The sequence below is a fragment of the Dioscorea cayenensis genome, chromosome 12 (assembly GCF_009730915.1).
Source record: "Dioscorea cayenensis subsp. rotundata cultivar TDr96_F1 chromosome 12, TDr96_F1_v2_PseudoChromosome.rev07_lg8_w22 25.fasta, whole genome shotgun sequence".
NCBI lineage: Eukaryota > Viridiplantae > Streptophyta > Magnoliopsida > Dioscoreales > Dioscoreaceae > Dioscorea > Dioscorea cayenensis.
Window position 1 is genome coordinate 7,192,101 of NC_052482.1, and position 6,209 is coordinate 7,198,309.

General features: G+C 43.4%; 1 non-coding gene across 1 annotated transcript; it reads right to left on the reverse strand.

The window, feature by feature from the left end:
- Positions 1-498: 498 nt before the first annotated feature.
- LOC120274185 lies at positions 499-605 on the reverse strand. Its single transcript, XR_005540721.1, has one exon. It is a non-coding gene; the product is annotated as a small nucleolar RNA R71 (small nucleolar RNA).
- Positions 606-6,209: the final 5,604 nt, after the last annotated feature.

Sequence of the window (6,209 nt, forward strand, 5' to 3'; positions counted from 1 at the left end):
TTGATTGAAGGAGATCCTGAGCTTGAACGTACACTTAGAAGAAAAGGGAAAGAGCCTGTGCAAGAACAGTCTAATCTAGCTGATTTGGAAGCAGAAGAATCTGAAAACATGGCAGAATAGAATGAGGAACAGCGAACATTATCCGATTATGTCAGACCTTCAGTGTTGGGGACACAGTCGAGCATTGTACGTCCCCCGATTGCAGCTCAGAACTTTGAGTTAAAGCCGGCATTCATCCACATGTTGCAGCAGTCCACACAATTCAATGGTTTGCCCGATGAGGATCCAAACAGTCATATAGAGAGTTTTCTCGAGGTGTGTGATATGCTGAAGATAAATGGGGTGACGGATGATGCCATCAAATTGAGAGCCTTCCCATTTTCCCTAAAGGGGAGAGCGAAGCAGTGGCTACACTCGTTACCTAGAGCGTCAATTACCACGTGGGAGGAGATGGTGGAAGCTTTTCTAGCTCGTTATTTCCCTCCCAGAAAATCAGCAAAGCTTAGGAACGAGATCTCATCCTTTGTTCAGTTGGAATTGGAGTCTCTATTCGAGACATGGGAAAGGTTCAAGGAGTTCCTGAGGAAGTGCCCGCAACACGGATTCCCTGAGTGGATGATTTTTCAAACCTTTTACAATGGTTTGAACCCGAGTACAAGGCAACTCTTGGATGCGGCAGCAGGAGGTACCTTAGGTAGCAAGACCCCCGATGAGGCCCGACAGTTGATTGAAGAAATGGGGTTAAACAGCTACCAATGGAATGCTAGGGAGAAGAAAAAGGTGGCCGGTCTCCATGAGATAGATGTGGTAACTTCATTGGAGGCCCAAGTGGAAAATTTGAGTAAGAAGTTAGATCTTCTAACTTCAAATAGAGTGGCAGCCGTGACTAATTGCACCGGTTGTGGTAGAGGACATGCTCCCTCCGATTGCCCAATTTTTATTGGTGATGTTTCTTTAGTGGAGAATGTTGATTTTGTAGGTAACGGCATGAGACCTCAAGGAAACCCATATAGCAATACCTACAATGCGGATTGGAAGAATCATCCCAACTTTTCATGGAGTAATCAGGGTCCACAAAAGGCCATGGGGTGGAAAACAACAACAACAACAACAACAAGCCCCTCAGGTGGAAAACAGAGTCTCAGGTTTGGAAACCCGAATGAGTGATCTAGAGAAGCACTTGACTAGATTCATACTATCCGCAAATACAAGGTTTGAATCAATCGAGTCTACACTTCGCAACCACACCGCCTCTTTGCATAATCTTGAAAATCAAGTGGGCAAATTGCGAAGTCTCTCTCTGAAAGGCCACATGGAAGCTTACCAAGCAATACAGAGACCAACCCTAGAGAGCATGTGAAGGCGATCACTTTGAGAAGTGGTCGTGAGGTTGAAGGTAGGCTTTCGAGTGAGAAGCCAAAAGAACACGCACCCGAGGTTATAGAGGTAGAAGAGGGAACAAGCAAAGAGAAAGAGGTGGTACCCCCACCTTTCAAGCCAAGAATCCCTTATCCCTCTAGATTGAAAAATGACCAAGGGGATGAACAGTACAATAAGTTCCTGAGTTTGTTCAAGCAACTCCACATTAATATTCCTTTTATTGAGGCATTGGCCCAAATGCCTAAGTATGCGAAGTTCATGAAAGACTTGTTGACCAACAAAAGGAAGTTGGAGTCGAGTGCTTCAGTGATTTTAGATGCTTCATGCTCGGCGGTATTGCAAAAGAACATGCCGAACAAGAAGAAAGACCCGGGAAGCTTCATCATTCTGTGTAATATTGGCAATCTAGGTGAAGAAATGGCATTGGCGGGCTCAGGGGCAAGTATCAACATCATGCCATACACCTTCTTTCAAAAGCTAGGCTTGGGCGAGCCTAGGCCTACTCGGATGACTTTGCAACTAGCGGACCGAACAGTGCGACGTCCGAGAGGCATCATTGAAGACGTGCTTGTCAAGGTGGACAAGTACATTTTTCCGATTGGCTTTGTAGTGCTAGATGTCGATGAGGATGCGGATGTACCCTTGATACTTGGGAGACCGTTCTTGCAGACTTCCAAAGCATTGATTGACATGGACGGCGGAGAGATCACATTGAGAGTTGGAGATGAGAAGCTCACATACCGCCTTGCTGAAGCCATGCGGCATTCTCTTGACTTCGATGATACTTTATATTTTCTAGACACTACTGATGAGATTATTGATGAATACATGCAGGAAATGTTCAATCCGGATCCATATGAAGGTTTGTTCGACCAAGAGGAGGGCAATGAAGAAGTAATGATGCTTAGATCGACGGAAGAAGTACCATCTGCCCCGGGGATCTTGAAGAAAGTGCTCCGAAAAATGAAGAGGGCTAGGAGATGCCACTGGAAACACTCCAAGGCTGTTGGAGATGTACGTGAACCGAAGAAGTTGGACGTATCATTGTTAGGTGGTCCGAAGCCCGATAATACACCCTCTACTCTCAAGAGACTTTGCACATCATGCTTTCAAGCCATGGGTAAGAGGGCAACTTTCATTCATGAACCCCCGTGAGGTAAGACAAGGTACGTTAAGCTTAGTGACGTAAAACAAGCGCTTCTTGGGAGGCAACCCAAGTGTTTACTGTTTTCTTATTTTTAGTTAGGTTGTTTGCATGAATAAATTGTTAAGTGTTGGTGTCTTGATTTTTATGATGGTTGTGCTGCGATTTTATTGTGGGTTTTTTTTTAAAGTTATTGTGTGTTTTCATGTGGAATTGGCGAAGTTTGGTCGTTTGAGCTCTATTTCATGTTTTTCACTGGTAAAAATTGCATAATAGAGCAGGCTTTGAGTGTGTAAACATGTTCAGAAATCTTCTGCAGAGCCTGCAGATTTTTCTAAGGCATCCAGTGAAGACACACGGCCGTGTGAAATTTTCGCACGCCCGTGGATTTGTATTGCAAGCTCATCCAGAGAAGGCACAGGGGCGTGCGGCTGCCCCTGTGAACGACCATGCGATTGTCACATGCCCGTGGGTAATTTCTGCACGGGCGTGTGAATTCCTGCAGAGTTTGGTGGATTTTCCTCAGAGCACACAGGGGCGTGGACTCGCCCCTGTGGGCGACCTTGTGAACCATGCACAGGCGTGGGTAATTTCCACACGCCCGTGCGACCCTCTGCAGAGGAGTTCTCTCCATCTCCAGAAAACACAGGGGCGTGCGGCTGCCCCTGTGAGTTGGGCATGTGAATGTCCACTCCCGTGCAGAATTTGCGCACGGGCGTGTAGAACACTTGGTATTTTTCTCGGATGTCCAGAGAAGCCACGGGGAGGCGTCACGGGTCGCTCCTCATGGGTCAGGGCACTGCAGGCGTGGGTATTTTTCGCACGCCCGTGGGAGATCGTTCAGACACCATGGGTTGTTTGGGCGAGTTCACACACGTACACGATTTCGGGTTTGTTGTCCTTTTTTATTCAAGTTTTTAGCTAGAGCATTGATTTTTATATTTAGTGTTGAAATTTCCCTCACTTGTAGAATGTTCTCTTTGTATATTTTGGTGAACCTAAGGCCAAGCACTTTCAATATTTTTCTTCATTGATGCACATAACGTTTTAATTTTTTCTTGAGGACAAGCAAAAGCTTAAGTGTGGAGGAGTTTGATAAGTGCTTGTGCGATATGAATGCGAAGCGTTCATTCCTTATGTTGAGCATTACTTTTCTCAGGTTTTTACACTAATATGTGTGTTTTTATGTTACTTTCGTGCAGGTAGGGTTGTGAGGCCAAGTATGAAGGAAAGAAGCCAATGTGGATTACAATGCACTAATTTTGGAGGAAATCTTGCTAAGTTTCAAACGTGAAGACATAGGTCGATGTGAGATGCTAGAGTGTGTGCCAACCCCCTCATATTCGAGTTTGGCACATCCATTTGGAGGGGCACAAAGGCAGTCACACTCGAGCATTTTGACTTATGCACATAGAACAAGAGCTCCACCAACTTGCCTATCATTGAAGAAGCAAGTGATCCACGACGTGAACGTCTGCCCGTTTGCGTTACTCGATAAAAGTATGGATTCGGGCCCGTGTAGTCGCCCGATTCCAGCCCAATTTAAAGCCGAATCAGCCCCGATTTTAGTATTCTTTTCTCCATCTTTTCCCCAACTTAAGAGAGGGCTTAGGCTAGGGTTTTGAGGGGTATTGGCCAAGGTTTTGGAGAGGTTCTACAGCTCCGACATCATCATTCCTGAGGAAGAAGGTTGGTAGGGGAGCTTCCGTCGAGGCGTATCCTATATTGGATGAGGGAATCCTTGGACGACGAGTAGGGGACTTTCCACAAGACCATCGACACGACTATCGAGGGGGTTTCTTTATGCATTCATTGCTTTTACATTCTATTTCTTTGATTGTACTTAGCTCCATGGAGAGCAAAACCCCTAGTGGGTACTTGGGTATTTGTGAACCCTAGGATGTATTCGTTTCTTTGAATCTCTTTATTATGCTTTCAATAAATTGATGCTGATTGTGAGTTCCAACCTTGAATGCTTGTTTGTATGAACATTTCCATTAGAGTGACACTAGGGTTGAGAGTTCTCGTTGGTAACCTTGTGAGTGAGTGACACACCACGAGCGTTAGACACAGCTAGGTTGGAGAGGGTTGAGAGTGTGTGTCGAGAGGTACAGGAGCGTTCCCTTTCCCCTCCAACGTGATAGATTCTACCTCCGTTCCTCGAGTTCTTTGCGGCCATAATAGATTGAATGGTCTAAGGGATGAACTTCCGCTGGGGCTTAGTTGCGCGTGCAACGGAGTGAAGCGTTGAGGTGATCTTAGTATCTAAGGCTTAATCTTGGTTATGGACCTTCCACCTGGACCAAAGAGTTAGGTCTATAATTAGGAAGAGATTTATCACTTGGAATCCCTAGAGCTCATTGCAACTCTATACGAGTGCGAGGTTGAGAGGTTATCTAATCTCTCCTCCGGGACATGTATAGAGTTAGGCATAGTTGACCTTAGATTTGGGACTATGTACTTAAAGATTTCCACGACTCACTATTGCATTGATTAGGAAGCATAATATAGGGTTCTTGCATTTGAAACAATTATCCTTGGCGGAGCATTATCCGAGTACCCCATCTTTATCGATTGCCTTACCCCCTTTCTTTACTTTTGCTCTCTTACTTGTTGTTTTTATTGTTGAGAATTGAATCATTGTCACACTTATCATCATTGATCTTTCACATAGCTAAGAATCGAATTAAGTATTTTTATTTCCTATTCCCTGTGGATTCGATACCCGCTCACCCGGGATTATTACTTAAACAAACCCGTGAACTTGTGCGACATACGCAAGGGGATCTTGTCCGTTATATTGGTGTACCTTTAAGGGCAGTATTAGACTATGCCTCTTTCAAAGAAAGTGATGCCCTGACCATCCATTTTCATTTGTCTTGAATAATCAAAATTACCTTGTTGTATCATATCAAGTCTAACTTGTGACATGGCATTATTATGCACTCCATCTTGTGGCAAGAATATATTTGCCATCATCTTTTAAGTACTCTTTTGGCTCTATTCTTTATGTATTTAGAATCTTTTTAGTGTAGTGTTATAGGATCTAAGATCCATTCTTGTCCATTTCCCTGATTAAGGTGCATGGGTGCATAACTTCCATTTAGTTTTTTAGGATCTAATATCTGTTTTAAACATTAGTGAATGTGTCCCTATGAAATCTGATCAATCTTTGACTGTTTTTTCTCTTGAATTTTTCTATAGGTTCCTGAGGGACTTGAAATGTGTGTACGCTTAATGCTTCCTGGAGAAATATCTGTTGTCACTTGCCCACCTGATTATGCTTATGACAAGTTTTTGAGGTTACTCAAACTAAACATTTAGGTTTCTCAAAAAAATATATTTGGCAAGCAACTAAAAGATCGTTCTATGAATAGACCTCCTAATATTCCAGAAGGTGCTCATGTTCAATGGGAGATTGAACTACTTGGTTTTGAAATGCCCAAGGTATGTGAAAGTCTAATTGTTATCTTACTTATTTATTTTGTCCACTTATTTTTCTAAAAGAAAATTATGTATTTCTTTGCTTTTTCTTTCCATTTCAGGACTGGACTGGTCTAAACCTTCAAAGTATAATGGATGAAGCAGATAAAAAAAAGCATAGTATAGCATTTAGATTTTCGTATCATTTTCTTGTGGAGAGTAGTCACAATCTTTTTGTTTTTCCTAGAGAGCAATGATTTTG